We start from the raw sequence: 17,217 nt of genomic DNA on the forward strand, positions 1-17,217 counted from the left end.
TGCTTTCCACTCCTGTGCCTCAAACCACTCACCAACCCACCCAATCCATTCTAGGCTTCTACAACACTCCCTATTTATCTCTCACAGCTCTCGACATATTTCAGACTTTACTCTTTATATGCTTCTTTCCAGCTAGTTTGGCCTCTCCGTTAATTCACAGACTATAATTCTCAAGATTTTTATATCCTTATTTGCTAACATTATCTTGGGCAAATACTAAGTACTCAGGAAACATTTGCTAAATAATGACTTGAAGAACCAACAAGTGATCAATTAAATAAATATATAATTTAAGAATAAATTAAATATACACTGATCAGTAGAATAAAAAGTATAAAATAATGTTTAATAATACCAATTTGCCATTAATAATCTATCTGCATACTATCTAACCTTCTTGCACATCTGTAGACTCAATAAAGAAGCTTCCCTTCTTATACCTAAACAAATCCCTTTACCTATTGCATTGTGGTATCTTTCTATGTTCTCAGGAACTTTTTTGCCATAGATTGTTCTTCCCTTCTCTATTTTCAACCTTCCCTCCACTGATTATTTCCCTTCAGAAAGTAAAAATTCTCAAGTTTATCCAAAAAAAATAAATATCTTATTTTAACTCCATCACCACTTCATCTTTTACCATTCCCAGTCAAATATGTTAATAGAACATGAAAAATACAGTCTACTCTGTTTCCACTAATGTTGTATGTATTCCTCAATCTGCTGCCCATTATCACTACAATGTGTCACTTTTGCCAAAATAAAATGAATAGTAACAAAAGTGATGATGATAATAACAACATGTTATGGTTTCCCATGTACCAGGCATTGTTCTAATTAGTTACATGTTTTAATTTAATACTCCATAAGAACTGACACTGAAATACACACAGCTTAACTAGATAACACAATTATTAGTGGTAGAGTCAGTATTTGTGTCCAATCAGTAGGCTTCAAAACCCACACTTTATAACTGCTAGACTCCAGAGACTGTCACCAAAAGTTATTGAACAATTCTGGGACTTCTTTCCCAGTCTAACATTATTGATTGAATATTTCTTCCTTCAAAAAATATTCTACTTCCTAACTTTTGGTGAGATGTTCTTCTGATGACTTTTTTCTTCCTTTGATTATTCTCTTAATGTCTTTTCTCCCTGAACATTAAATATGGGTATTTCTCAAAATTATATCCTATGTTCTCTTTTCTTACTCCACCTACTTTTTCTTGGAGAGCTAATTCCTTCCAGTGGCCTCAATTACTGTCTCTGCATTAATAACTCAGTAATCTTTATCTCCTATTCATTTCTATTTACAAAACTAAAGATATATATATATATATATATATATATATAATAACCTTTAAACATTTGTACTTTGATAATCCATGGTCCTCAAATTCTAAATGTCCAAAGCTGAGTAATAGACACCAAAATTTAAATGATCATGTTTAAAATGTTTAAAAATACAGAGAACTAGCTGAAACATTTCAAGAAAGAATGAGAACGTATGGAAAAACAAATGAAAATTATAGAGATGTAAAGTGGAGAAAGAGCATCATGTTTGCTACTGGCTCTTAGAAGAGACTGAGGTCCTAACCATGGTAGTATCAGATGACCCTTCAGCCTGAGATACCTATCACTAACTGGTATTATCTGACCCACAGCCAAAAAGTTGTTCATGAACAGCAGGAATATATTATCAACTAAAAATATTTACATATAAGAGACTAGGCTCAGGCATGTCTGAAAGGTACAAGTAAATTGAGCAGGTAGATCACACTTTCTTGATACTGACTCCTGCTACACTAACCTCTCCTTTCACCATTGCCTAAGCCTTCGTGTTCTTTACAATTAGTTGAATGAGAAATTAAAACTTAAGCCTAGTTAAAAGATGGATCTACATGATATGATCCCATCTAGAAGTAGATGGCTGAGAAATTACAACCCTCCCCAGGGGTGATTCTGAAGCAGAGTCATAAAGAAAAATCCTTCCAGTGGGCAGAATTTTGAACGGTACAATTTTATTTTACTTTCATTGGCCACTCTATTTGGCCAAGAATAAAAATGTGCTCTGATTCACAGGCAGTTGTTAAGAGTTTGGCTGAAAGGTCAGAGACTTGGAAAGAATAATATTGGAAAATTGGAAATCTAGGGAAGAGGATAGAGCTTTCAGAATGAGCCCAGATTTGAAGATATTTATATCTCATATGAATAAACACTAAGGAACATCCATTGTTGAGAAGGCTCTCAGTAATCAAGTGGACACAATGACACTGTGAATATCAGTAAACTTCTTTCTCAGGCAACCACAGTATTTGCTCAATGGGACTATAAACAAAGTGTCTATACTGTCAGGAGTAAGACTACTAATGAGTTTAAAAATATGTTTTTACTCTTACCAAAGCTGACCTTGCTACTACTAATGCTAAGTACCTAAAATGTCTCCAGTAGTAACCAGTGCTGAGACCCAGTTATGACACCATACCCCAGGAGTACCATCAGGCACCTGATGGCAGGTTGATTACATTGGACTTCTTCACAAAGGGAGCAGAGATTCTGCCTCTCTGGGGTATGCACTTATTCTGCATACAGACGCAGATTTGCTTTATCTCCCAGTAATGCTTCTGCCAGCTCTGCCATCCAGTTGACTTATGGACTACCTATCTACCATCATTATATGCTGCATAAAATTGCTTCTTATCAAGAAATTTATTTTATAGAAAAAGAAGTGAAGCAATTGGCTTATGCTCATATAGTTTACTTGTATTTGCACATACCTGAGAAGTCACTGGCTTAATAGAAAGATAGAACTAGCTTCCTGAGGACTCAGTTACGGTGACAGTTGGAAGGCAATGCTAAACTCAATCAGAAACCATTTTATGTTCCTGTCTCCTTTATTGCCGGAATACATGGGTCTGAGAATTAAGGAGAGGAAGTGGGAAAGACTCCTTGCTAGCATACCTAATAGTCTATTTGTGAAAATTTTGGTTCTTGTATCAAGAACTTTGAGTTCTGCTAGTGTGGAATTCTTTTTTTTCCTAAAGGAAGACTGCTACTACTCAGATACACATTGTTTCCATTGAATTGACACATGAGAATGTCTCCTGGACATTTTGTGCTCCTTATGTCATCGACTTAACAAATACAGAAAGTGGTTATTCTTCTGGTTTATTATATTCATAATTATATGAATATGATTATGTATCATATTCATAATGATAATGATTATGAAGCTGAAATAGATTTGCAGTTTTACAATGGAGGCGAAGAGGAATCCATGTGGAACTCCTGGGAGTCTCTAGGGATACCTTAGTACTTTCACATCCAAAAGTTAAGATTAATGATAGAATAAACAAACAAAAAAAGTAGGACTTTTGAAAATAGCCCTTTCAGAATAACAGTTTGGGTTACCCCACCTAACAAAATCTTGGCCAGCTGCAGTATTTTTCTGAAAGCAAGGGAATATGGCAAAGCTTGTAGAAGAAAAGTCATAAATATTAATAATAGTCATGACCAGTTATTAAAATGTGAACTATAGTTAATTTTACTGTTTCTCCTTGTTACATGTATATGTATTAGATTATATTAATTATATTCTCTTCTTTCCCATTTTTCTTTTTATTTTATATACAACATATTGGTGGATAATTTTATAATGTAGTCTTTAGATAACAATATTCAGTGGGATTGTGACTGAATTTGATTAGTGAATAATATAGCAAATGATGGGCTATTAGGACCATGGGCCTCATCATTTTTGTAAGAGAAAAAGGACTTTGCACTTACAAAAAGGATAACAACTTTTTATTCGATGGAATTATAGAGTTGTTTGCCTGCTGTATGGAAACTCACACTACATGAAGGATGTGTCTGGAAGATGAAGAGGTGAAGGGGTAGATTATGCCCATTCTGAAAATGCCTCTCATCTCATCATTCACTCTTCTTTACCTTTCTTTGTGATACTAGAACTGAACCTAACAGACATTCTTCCTTTGCTAGCTGGTTTAAGACATTCCTGGAAGGACACTGTGAAAGGAGACAAGTAGAAAAGAGCTTTCTTCTTCTATCTGCTGTCCTGCTTTTCAACGTGACAGCCAATCCAGAAGCATGTGGCAAGCCTGGTGGCACTCACACCAGTGGTTCATATGGACAAGCTGCGGTCAACATTCAGGATGTTTTCTCATCACCTAGCAGGCTACTGCTGTACAACACCTATGACCATGGTCTCTGGAAAGATCTTCACTATCACGTGCACTTACTTCAGCATGTTTCTTTACCACTAGCAGTCTGCATGTTCTTGCCCTTGCCAGAAATACCTGAATCTCTATTAGCAGGGGACCTCATCTAAGTTCTTAGTTCCTTCCTGATTCACACTCTCTTAGCTCTAGAAGTGGTAGTTGTTTCCTGCATTGGTGACTTTAAAACCATTCAGTATTCTTTTTTACCCCTTTCCATAGTTAACAAATATGTATACTGAATTTTTCCTTATTTAAATACTAATATATTTTCTATTCCCTAACTGCATCCTGACTAATACAAATACTAAAGGATTTTCTCAGGCAGAAATAAAAAGATTCCATAATGGAACACAGGAATCAAGAAATAAATGAGAAGCAAAGATAAAAGTAAATATAAATATGAAAACTTATTGACTGCATCATCATGTCTTCTGAAGTTTATAATATGTAATGAAATAAAATGCATGGCAACAATATCACAAAGGGTAGGAGAATTAATTCAGTCAAATGATTCTTACATTCTTGCACTTTCCAGGAAAAAGTTAAAGTACTAATTGCATTAGATTTTAATGTCAAGATGAATAATGTAATAGTGAAGATAATCCCTGAAACTATAGTATATCTAAGTATAATTAAAACACTAATGGAGAAGAAATACTGAATAATAATGGTACTAATAATAACAATACTGGTCATTACAGAAATAGCTGATAAAGTAGCGGAAAACAGGCAAACATATGAAACAAAAATCAAACATTGACAGGATGTTAAATATAAGCTAGATACAATAATTATTATATTAATGGTAAATGAATTTTGAAACTCCAAATAAAATACACATATCATCATATTGGTTTAAAGTAAAATCAAACCCAATTTCATACTAATTACTGCACAAACTAAGATACAGAATTTTACAGAAATTAAAGAAAGAGTAAAAAAAAAGAACAAACAAATATTATCCAAAATAAAGCTGACAGTTTCAATTTTTTTAAAAGGGATATTTCAAAAGGATAAAAAATTTTAATTCTCAATTTTCATGGACTTATTTACATTCTCCTAGGATATATAAAGCCAAACTTGATAGAATTTTTAACTAGGAGAACTAGATAAATCAATTACCATAATGGGAGAATTTAAAATGCCACTGTCGCTATCTGATAGAAAAAAAGGATCTATAAAAATGGTGCTTCCTACAGATATTTTATAGAAACCCTTTATCAACTTAAAGACATTCTTCATGCCTTAGCTTTCCAAGCACTTTAAAAAATCATTATACATAGTGACTTCCGCTGAATAAATTTTCTGTATATTGAGATGATAATATTATTTCCTACTTTAATGATTTTATGTAATAAATTAATGTTTTTTCACTGATGTTAAACCAACCTGGAATTCCTTTTATGAACTCAATTTGATCGAAATGCATTGTTTTTAATGCATTGATGAATTAGCTTGTTAATTTGTTTATGGTATTGCATCTATACTCATAAAAGTGATTGATCAATATTTTTCCTTTACTGTCTTTGTCTAATATTATCATTCTGTTTGTCCAATAAAATGAATTGAAAGGTGTCCCTTCTCTTCTCTTTCCTGGGAGATTTTGTGTAAAATTATAATTTTTATTTCCTTCCAGGTTTGAAAGAAGTTCTCTAAGAAACTTTCTGGGACTGACACTTATATCTAGAAATATTTTCAATAACCAGTCGCACTGTTTAAATGATTATAGAACTATTCAGTTTTGTATTTCTTTTTGATTAGATTTTGGTAAATTTGTTCTATTATGATTAATATGTTATAGTTTTATATTATGATTATGTAGTTTTCTATTATGTTATTTGCTCTTATCTTAATCACATTCTACTTTGAGTTATTCTAAATTCTTTTTCTTTTTTTTTTTTTTTTTGAGATGGAGTCTAGCTCTGTTGCCCAGGCTGGAGTGCAGTGGCACAATCTCAGCTCACTGCAACCTCCACCTCCAGGGTTCAAGTGATTCTCCTGCCTCAGTCTCCCGAGTAGCTGGGATTACAGGCGCCTACCACCACACCCAGCTAATTTTTGTATTTTTAGTAGAGATGGAGTTTCACTGTGTTGGCCAGGCTGGTTGCAAACTCCTGACCTCATGATCCACCCACCTCGGCCTCCCAATGTGCTGGGATTACAAGAGTGAGCCACCGTGCCTGGCCTCTAAACTCTTCATGTTGTTGCTTAGCTCACTAATTCTGAGCTTTTCTGCATTCTATACATTTTTACCTAGTATTTTTATTTGATTCAATTCTCAATATTTTCTAAATTTTATTATGATTTCTTCTTTAGTTAATGAGTTTATTTGTAATACAGTGTAATATTCCTAAGGTGCTCAACTGGATGGACACAAATTTAAATTTATCTAGATACCACTATTTTAATCCATGTAACTACCACTCAGACCAATAGATAAATGATTTACAGTGTCCCGTAAGTTTCCTTAAAGCCTCTTTCCAGTTGATCTCATGCCTCAATCTCTCCCCACACCAGTATACACTCTTTGGTATCTAACTTTTTTCATTTATTATCTCACTGGTGAGATTCATCCATGTTCTTTCACGTACCAGTAGTTCAATCTTGTAGCTGTACAGTATCACATTGTATGAATGTAGCACAATTTATTGATCAATGTTATTGTTGATGAATATTAGATTATTTCCAGCTCTTTGGCTCAGAGGTATTAATCTCCTATGAACATCATTGTTTATGTATTTGGTAAATATGCACTCTTTTCTCTTGGAAATGAAATGGAATTGTGGAATTCCACCTGAACTGGGAATTGAATTGTAGATCTTTTGGAATATAGAATGAGAGTAAATATATATTGTGATCAGATAATTTATTCTATATGTCATAAAAATTCCTTGTCATTTGTTGCTGCTAGCTTTATGAGCCATTACATTATCAGTTTTCAGAATGTTTTTTGAATAGTCTTCAATTGTGTGTATTTCCTACTCAGTGAGTGACATTAGTTCTGTCCTGTTAATTATGCTGGTAATGTCTGTTGTATTCGTTCTGATTATTTTTGTCAATTTCATCCATTTCTATAATGTGTTTTTAAAAGCACCCACTCAATTTTTAGATTTGGCCACACTTTCTTAAAATTTTGGCAAATTTTTCATTAAATTAAGTTATATTAATAGCTGTATTCAATTTTAGAACTGTTCAACTTAGATATGAATTAAATCTTCATGTAGTGATCCTTTTTAACTTTAGTTATCATAATTTTGTTTGTGTGGTTTTTAATCTGATATTAATTTAACTACAACAGCATCATCTACTTAGTTTATGCTTTACACATACATTTCTAACTTTTGAAATTTAATTTTCCGTTCCTTTACATTTTAGGCTTGACTCTTGAAAACAGTATATCCATATATTTCATATTTACAACAGTCTCAACTTCATTTTTGAAAGAAGGTTATTTCATTTATTTTGCTTTCATTTAATGTGATATGCTTACATTTACATATATTACAGCACTCATTCTCAATCACTTTTCACCTTGGAGAAAACCTTGAAAATATTTACATGTCTCAGGGAACCTCTGCAAAAAAAAATGGTTATATCTACATTGCATAATATATTAGCATGAATAATAAATTTTAGATATATTAGTCCAATAATAGTTGCCTCTTATTTTTTGAATAGAGAATAATCTATTTTCTGCAGATCTGCTTATGTTGGACAACTTATATCATTTTTTGTATATTTTTCTCTACCATCTACTAAGGTAATAGTATATATAAAAAAACAACTCGAATTTTTCTTCCTTTAAAAAAAATTTCACCTCCTACTTATTTTTTCAACTCAATTCAAGTTTTTCTGAAAGACTTAACATAGTTTTACTATACAGAGTTCTAATAAGGATATTACCATAAAGTATGTGAAAAAGTTTTCTTTTTTCTTTTCCCCTTCTTAAAACCAGAATTGACCTGTCAGCCAAACTTTCTTGAGTAAAATCTGGTATTAAGCTTAATTTTCCTTTCTTCCCATTAATTTCTTTCCTTCCTTTTCAAAATGTATAACTCATAAAGAAAATATATAAATGGTGATTCTAATTGGATATTATTTGATGTTATTACAACATGAAATGGGTTGATATGGTTGAATGATAAAACTACTAAAACTGTAAACCAAAGACATATGATTAAAATTATGGCCTAAAATATAATTTAACATATCTTTGGAAAAAATATTTTCTGAATGGTATGTTTAGATTCAATATATCAGTTATCAAACTGTTATGCACATGTGTTGGTTACATAAACTTTTTCATAACTCTATATATGCCTAAAAATTATTTTGGAATCAAATATAAATAATTAAATTTATATGAAAACTGTGCCTATGTTTCTTTGCTAAATAGTCGCTCAATGCTGGTTCAGACTTGCAATAAACACACATTAGTTTCATTTTAAACTGAATGAGACAATTTCTGTAGTTGCTCCCAATGCCTTTTTAAACAAGTAGAAGGTTGCATACACATGTTAGAAGTTAAAAACTGCATCAAAGTATTCAGTGCCTTCTGACTGGAGGGAGATTCTTTTTCTTCTATAGAAATGTAGAAGGTGTCTAGAGGCAGAATAGTAACTCTAATCTTGATTGTGTGGTCACACTGCAGCTCATTAAGTTATTCCTCTTTTTTTTTTTTTTTTTTTTTTTGAGATAGGATTTCACTTTGTCATCCAGGCTGGAGTACAGGAGTGCAGTGAAACGGTCTTGGCTCACTGTAGCCTCAACTTCTCAGGCTCAAGTGATCCTCTCACCTCAGCCTCCGCAGTAGCTAGGACTACAGGCGCACACCATCATACCTGGCTAATTTTTGTATTTTGTATAGAGACAGGGTTTCGCCATGTTGCCTAGGCTGGTCTCCAACTCCTGAGCTCAAGCAATCTGCCTGTCTTGGCCTCCCAAATTGCTGGGATTACAGGCATGAACTATGGCTCCCGGCCTCTTCCTCTTCTTTCAAAGCTAAGGTCTCAGGCTGAAAAGAAATTACAGAGAAAGTGTTTATTATTCTGTTATATACTTTGAGTTGAGAGGGAAGAAAAGTACTGTTCAGTATTACTCTGGAGTTCTCTAGATGATTTTCAAAAAAGTTTGGGCTTTGCTCGTGTCATTTCTCAGTCTAAGCCCAAGTAGTGGTAAAAATATTTCAAGATTCTCTTTTGTAACATGATTTTTTAAATGCAACTGATATTTCTAAATATGTGATTTTTCTTATTTAACTACAAAAATCTTGCATTTAAAGTAAAAATATATATATATCCAGATCCTTGCAAAGACTTGTTAAACTGGATCATGTGATGAAAATGTCTGCCAATTAAGTTGGTTTCTGCAGCGATTTTTCATCTTTAAAGTGCTCAGCAAAATTCGGCCTACATTTTTTTTTGACAGTGCTTCTCTAATTCTTGTTCGGCTGAAACATCCTATCGGGAACTTTCTCCCTCCATTAAGCCACTGAATTCCTTTTTGCAGCAGGAGGTGTGTGTGTGTGTGTGTGTGTGTGTGTGTGTGATGTTTGCCCAGGTTTTTATACATTTTTAAAAAGATTCTTAAGCAAGCTGGTTTGGGTTTAATAAAATTGACCATTTTTTGTGGTATTTCTGAACTTTTATTATTTCCTTTCCATGACTTTCTTTACACTAGCACCAGTTTGTGAACAAAGTATTGTTTGATGACAGTATTTGGACTTTGGCTTAATACAAGAGGTAAAATCTTCAAGGAGCCAACTATTGATGGAGTACCTAGTGCAAATGCTAATACAACCCATCGAAGATAGAACTTCTGTTTCAGATATAAAGATAATACATTAAATATATCTAGTCCTTTGCTTGTTTCAGACCACTCTTTGCACAGGGAATGTTACTGTGAATTTTATTATCATTTACAAATATTACAAATACTACAGAATGCCATTTATTGGTGAAATCTATTCATCAACTTGGATATTAGGGTTCTGGTTTTTCAGTTTATTATACAAAACCTCTTCAATATATTGTAACATATCATCAATGCCTTGATGATACTCCTTAAAAGTAGAATCTTTTCAAATTTTTCTTCAGCATCTTTTCTCAGCAATTATCTCAGTGTATTTTTACATGCTGGCATTATTAGGTTTTGACCATTTGTGTGACTTTTCTGGACAATATTTTCTGCTGATACATAACTTATATCCTTTTCACAGGATGTACTTTTCAACAAACATTATATTTTAGATTCTAATAGTTGTATAGAACAATTAGTACCATCATTTATCCAATGACTGTGATTTGAAATTAGTGTCTTTAATTTTCCTGGGAATAATGTTGCATTTTGAGTTTGTCAGAGAAGACAGAAAGACATATGCCAGGTTGGACTATCAGCTCAAGTAAAATTCACTGAGAGATTTTGTTGGAAAAGGAGATTTTATGTGTCCCTTTCCACACCACTACATGGCTCAGCAGAATGTAAGCCTTCATCACTAACCTTATCAGAATTATCCATTGGTACCAGCCTAACATACTCCTCTTCCATTTCATACCTTATCTTAACAAATCGTCACATTGAATCATCAGACACATTCATAAATCCAAGGGCTAATAAGATACAAAATAGAAGGGTATAATATAAAATGAAATGAGAAATACTGAAAAAAATCACAATATAATTTACCTGTAGTCTATAATCCAAGTTTTGTAATGTTTTTCAGGAGAGAACTTGCATTTGATTACCTGAGACCACCTGAACTTAATTTCTCACCTTAAAACTTTTCTTAACACATAAGCAGTGTTCCAGTTAACTCTGTTACGTGTGGCAGATTGTACTTTTTAAAGATAGCCACATATTCAGAATGCAATCTTCTGTAATAACTAGCTAATGCTTATCTATCATCACATCATTTTGTTCCTTGTACCCAATGCCAAAAATGAGAAAGCCAAATTTCTTTGCTGTCACTTCTGAGGAGTAGGGGCTTAATATCTATTTAATCACTGTTTTTGAGGACTAATCTTATGAAGAAGTCTCTTATTTGATGCTTCCCCACAGTGTGTCATATGCTATATTGTATGCAGTCTGCAAAGAGGAAGAGTTGAACTTCCATTTTTCCACAGAAATTGTTGGGGCTTGCATTAGGTTGTTCTTGCATTGCTATAAAGAAATATCTGAGACTGTGTATTATATAAAGAAAAGAGGTTTAATTGGCTCACGGTTCTGCAGGCTTTACAGGAAACATGGTGCTGGGATCTTCTTGGCTTCTGGGGAGGCCAAAGGAAGCCTACAATCATAGTGGAAGGTGAAGGAGGAGCCAGCAAGTTCACAGGGCCAGACAGGAGCAAGAGAGAGACAGAATGGGGGGAGATGCCACACATATTTAAATGACCAGATCTCATGTGAACTCAAAATGAGAGCTCCCTTATAACCAAGGGGATGTTCAGAGCCATTCATGAGGGATCGGCCCCCATAATCCAAACACCTCCTACCAGGTCCCACCTCCAATGTTGGGGATTACACTTCGGTATGAGAATTGGGCAGGGACAAATATCCAAACCATATCAAAGCTAAAAAGGTTCTTTTCATCTTTTTTTAATTAAAATATTTTTTTTTGGCATTGGTGAATTTCTTATCATCCCAGTGATGCTTTAAAAACTTGTATATGTTTGTGTCTTTGTCCATCTGTGCTGCTACAACAAAATACCATAGCCTGGTTACTTTATAAATAATCGAAATGTATTTCTCACAGTTCATGAGGCTGGGAAGTCCAAGATCAATGCCCTGGCAAGTTTCATGTGTGGTGCAGGCCGTTCTTGCTTTCGATAATGACACTTTGTTGCTGTACCCTCCTAAGTGGACAAATACTTGTCCTTACATGGCTGAATGGTCAGAAGGGCAAAAGAGACTTCCTTCAGCCTCTTTTATGAGGTCTCTAATTTCATTCATGAGGACTCTGCCCTTCTGACTTAATCACATCCTAAAGGCACTACCTTTAATACTATCACAATGCAATGAAGTTACAACATACGAACTTTGGAGGACACATTTAGAACACAGCAGTTTGTTTTGGTTTCAGCATATCTGTTATTTCAATCCATAGGAATTTCCATCATATTTTTAGGAATCAAAAATTCAAAAAGATCTTTCTATAAAGCAAATATTTTAGTGTTATTTCCACTTGAGTTCCATAGCTTGAAACTATTCTTGATGATATTACTCTTAAAGTCTAAACTCCTTTACATGCATTACCAGATCAGCTGTGATTTGGCCTCTGCTTGCCTCTTGTCTATTTTCTCCTTCCCCTTCAATGTACTCATACTAGTCCAGCTTTCTAGGCTTCTTAAAACATGGGTTCCATTCCTTTGTTCTTCTTTTGTTTTTATCTTTTAGTGTACTCCTACCTAACCTCCATCTGTTTCTGCGGCACATTTTTTTTTTTTTAGCAGAAACCCTTATCTAGAAGCTCTGCTTCCTCATTCCTCAACCCCTTCTGTCTACTTGCTGTCCTAAAACTTCACCTCTTAGAGGATACAGCCAAACTGCATCGTGTCTGCCTTGTTAGTTAACTGTCTCCAAAGTAGGAAATATACCCCTGGAGAGTGAGTTCATTGCATATTTGTATAGCATTTTTCCCTAGATCCCAGCAACAGGCCATAAATATAGAAGGAGTTGAGTGTATGTGCAACAAATAAATGAAAGCATTGTAATATTATATTACTTATGATGTCCCAAAGAATGAGAGGGTGCACATATGTGGTAATGTAAGTGTGCATGTGTTTGAGATGCTTAAAATTATTGTTCTTGTAAAAATGATTTAAAGGAAGATTTCCTGTTATAATTATTGACAATGAAACCTTTATAGCCATCTTTTCTGGCATGTAATTTAAGCAATTTGTTCTGTTTCTTGATTTAAGGTTATAATTATCATTATTTGAATTACTTGCTTTGTATCAGTTTTTACAGTATTCCTATTGTCATAAATTGAGACAATATAAATAAGTATTTATGTATCTTATTCCATGTTTTATGTCCATTGTTATTAATCTTTGGGGCCAACAACTGTAGTGTGTTCATGCCCATATTATACCACTCTAACTGCTACATTGAACGAACATAACTCATTAGGATGCAACTATTCAAACAAACTATTCTTTTTCACTGTGGCCTGGAAATCCACCATGATATGTTCTTCCTCTTTTCTCTGGGAGAAATCTTAGATAGTCTTCATAACATTATTATTATGCTATTATTCTGGCACAATAAGTCTAACAGTCACTCTTATCTGAGGAAAATTCCCATCTTGTTAATTAAATTGCATTTTGTAGTTGAGCCTTCATTTTCACCTCCCCAAGCAAAGGCCTTCCTCAAGCTACAACCATAGTGAGAAGAAGGAATGTTGTCAGTTTCCTCTCTCTTTCGCCAATACTGTGCTAATGCTATTGCTACACTTCTTCGCTCTCAGTCCCCAATTCCCATCCCACTAGGTTGCCTGGAGCTCCCCGTATGAAACAGGGGTGGGGAAGAGATGAGTAAGAAATAGTATATCAAATGCACTTTGAGTATCAAGAACATTATCTCTATTAGTAAATGTGATGATAAAGAGTAAGAAAGATATAGAAAGGTGGGAAAGAAATTTCCTTGTGGAAATTTATATTTATGTATGTCATATTTTTGCCTAGTTTTGGCAGGTAGGAGTTTTCATTAAAGTCACCTCAAGTCTCTTCTTCTCTTACTTTTGCTTCCCTCTGACAACTGGCTTTATTATCAGTAAAAGATTTTCACTCAGCAGCTCCCATATCTCACAGCAGAAGTATTTGCCATCAAAGATAGGATCAGACATGCTACACTTGGTCCCATGTCCCAAAATCACAGTAGTCTTATACACATTGGAAAGGGTATAAATCTTAGAACCAATAAGTTGTGAGGAGGAAAATATAATTTTAAAAAATGTAACTTCCATTGAACCACATATTTGGAGAGAAGAAAAGTGTTACTGCACAAAAGAGCTATGTGAGGTGTGTTAGGAATTTTAAGTGCAGAAGTCATTAACCAATGTATGGTGATGGAAGTAAAAAGGAAATGCATTCTTTTAGGAAACAGTACCACATTTGGGGGTAGAGGTTTGTTGATTTTGTTTGGTTTTGATTAAACTTGTAGAAAAAAAAACAATTCACACTGGCTTTCAGAAGACTAAATCTTTATGAAACATGATTATGTTGAAATACATAACAGATCTCAGTCATTGAAATCATTATTTTGATTTTAAAAAAAAGTATTTGGAGGCTGGGTGTGGCAGCTCATGCCTGTAATCCGAGCACTTTGGGAGGCCAAAGCAGGTGGATCTCTTGAGGTCAGGAGTTCGAGCCAGCCTGACCAACATTAGCCAGGCATGGTGGCGGGTGCCTGTAATCCCAGCTACTCGGAACGCTGATGCTGATGTAGGAGAACTGCTTGAACCCAGGAGGCGGAGGTTGCACTGAGCCGAGATCATGCCACTGGATTCCAGCCTGAGCAACACAATGAGACTCTGTTTAAAAAAAAAAAAAAACTATTGGAATGATTTTGATCAAACTTACAAACACTTACCTAAATACCTAGACAATAAGAATCTTGTATATATAATAGCACAACTTCTAGCCTTTGAGCAGTCTTCAGCATGGGTGGAGTCAATGGCTCAGCATTGTCATTAACAGCAGGTCCCCTTCTCTCCTGCTCCAGCCTTGACATTGGCTTTTCTTAAAAGATGGTGGCAATTTGGCTACAGCCATTTCAGCTAGTCCATAAAATGCAAAACTGATTCAGAGGATGTGAAGAGCTTAATTTTGCTATGGTTCTTATTTAGATATGAAGAGATGATTTTAGAGAAACCCTCTCACTTCCGTTAATGCGTTTGGCCAGAATTTATGTGTCTGTTTCTGATCATGCACTAGCAAATGGTTTACAATTATTATGTTGTCCACATTCTTCTTGTCTGAGGTTACATGGACATTGATGAGTCAAAATATACGATATTAAAATCAGAAATCTTTGAACTTTAGGCTAGGAATTTATTTTTTGAGTTCTTGTTTGAAAGAGAAAAAGTTATTAATTGATAAAACACACATTAGAATAAAAATATAAATATCAACCCTGACCACCATTGTTTCTATTGACTTCATTATTGGATTTTACTTCTATTATGAAATAAAAAGAGAATTGGCTTTAATGCTGGTGTAAAAATAATAAGTTGTCATTTCCCAGTTTTAGAATTTTAACTGTGCTTTGTGGTGTTGAGTCATTCCTAATGACCTTTCATATTACAAATGCAGCAAATATTCCAATAAATAAACTGGGCATCTGCACTTTGACTCATAAAATCATAAAAGCCAAAGTAAATTCTGAGATTAAAATGTAAGTTATCTAAACTTCTGATAGAAATTTAACCTACGAGTCATTTAACAATAGCCAAAACCATTTAATGCCTCCTTACTATTAAATATATTTCATTTTATAGTTCACAAAAAAGTTTACGTTTAAATAAAATAAAAATATCAATTTTTAATTTAATTGATTTAATCGACTTGCTATCTAAACTGCTTTGCTTCTTTTAGGAAGTTTGTAAGAAAAAAAGGAAGTTGGCATTAGTAGATTCATCATCGAACACAGTATATGAAAGCCTGGTTATTGTCTAAAGCTGAATGATTAACAGACATGAGTTTTTCCTGTACTCTAGCAATAAAAATAAATGGTAGAAATAGTGTTTCATGATTTTGACAGTTGCTTCTGTTAATTAACAATTCATAATTTCACATGAGTAAATATTTTGGCTATTTAAGTTCTGCTGTTCACCTCTGTATCCATCTCTTGAAAATCTTTCCTAATGCTTTAAATGAATACATCTGAATAAAATAAATAAACCAGAAAAAAAATTCCAAGGATCAAACTGTAAAATACATTTGTATATTAATAGTTAATAAGAAAAAAGCATTCCAAAAGCATGTAATTTGTATAGAACACTGTAGTATAGTGTGCTTTATACCATTTTATGTAATCTAATGGAGATAAACAGCCATAGGTCCAAAGGTGTTAACATGGCCAGAAGATGGGGAGCGGCCTGCATCTAAAACACAGGACAGTGAAAAGTTTTCTTATGCTTGAGTCAATTCATGAAATCTACTTTCCCACCATTCTATTTCCTTAACATTTTCAGTTTCTAAATTTCCAGTTTAGTGAAAGGCATGTTTTAACAGAGTATATTAACTTTGTTCCATGTACCTCAGTGATGAGAATTAGAACATGTTCCTTTTTATCAAATAGTAGAAACATATTTGGATGCTGCTGAAGTCAAATATTTAGTGAACTTAAAATCTGTCATGATTTACAACTACACTATAGAAAAACAGGATTTCAACAAGCCATTACGAACTGTCCTAGAAGGGTTTGGAAGTCAGACATTAACTCAATCTTAAAATGAGTTGGGAAGTGCAAGATTAGGTCAATGTAAAAAAATACTATAGCACTAGTTGGAGTTATTATATTGGCAAGTCGGCAGAGAATTGAGAAATATAAATTATATACAACTGATTTTTATTATTAGTGGCTGATACATTCTATAAATTTGCTGCAAACACAGAATCAGTCAATATTGAACCATTGTTCCTATGGGAAATACAGGTTATGGTCCCTCAAGCCTCTGGTTACAATATTTTCATCAACTGATTAATGCAATACATGACCTTATTTTTTTGTATGTCTCTTTGTCTAAAGACAACTTATTTAATATATATTGTTGATTTATAAACATTGACCTTATGTCTACAGCCCTGTAGCTCATTCTAGAAAGAGGTTAAGCTATTTTCTCCATAAGGCACATTCTTTTGTCTTCCTGTGTTTAGAAAAAAGGGCCACAGTTTAGCAATATCCTTGGGGGACATTTTAAGCAGTGAAATCACCAATAAGAAGCAAAAAAAAAAAAAAAAAATGCCTAAAGTATGGCACTAAAT

At 33.8% G+C, this 17,217-nt stretch overlaps 1 long non-coding RNA gene across 1 annotated transcript in view; it reads right to left on the reverse strand.

Moving 5' to 3' along the window:
• Positions 1 to 14,429: 14,429 nt before the first annotated feature.
• The window catches only part of LOC129398058 (uncharacterized), a 52,558-nt gene continuing 49,770 nt past the window's right edge, over positions 14,430 to 17,217 (reverse strand). Inside the window, exon 4 of the long non-coding RNA XR_010112525.1 lies at positions 14,430 to 14,762. This is a non-coding gene — a long non-coding RNA (uncharacterized LOC129398058). The remainder of the gene's footprint in view (positions 14,763 to 17,217) is intronic.

This window comes from Pan paniscus, chromosome 5 (assembly GCF_029289425.2).
Source record: "Pan paniscus chromosome 5, NHGRI_mPanPan1-v2.0_pri, whole genome shotgun sequence".
Lineage (NCBI taxonomy): Eukaryota > Metazoa > Chordata > Mammalia > Primates > Hominidae > Pan > Pan paniscus.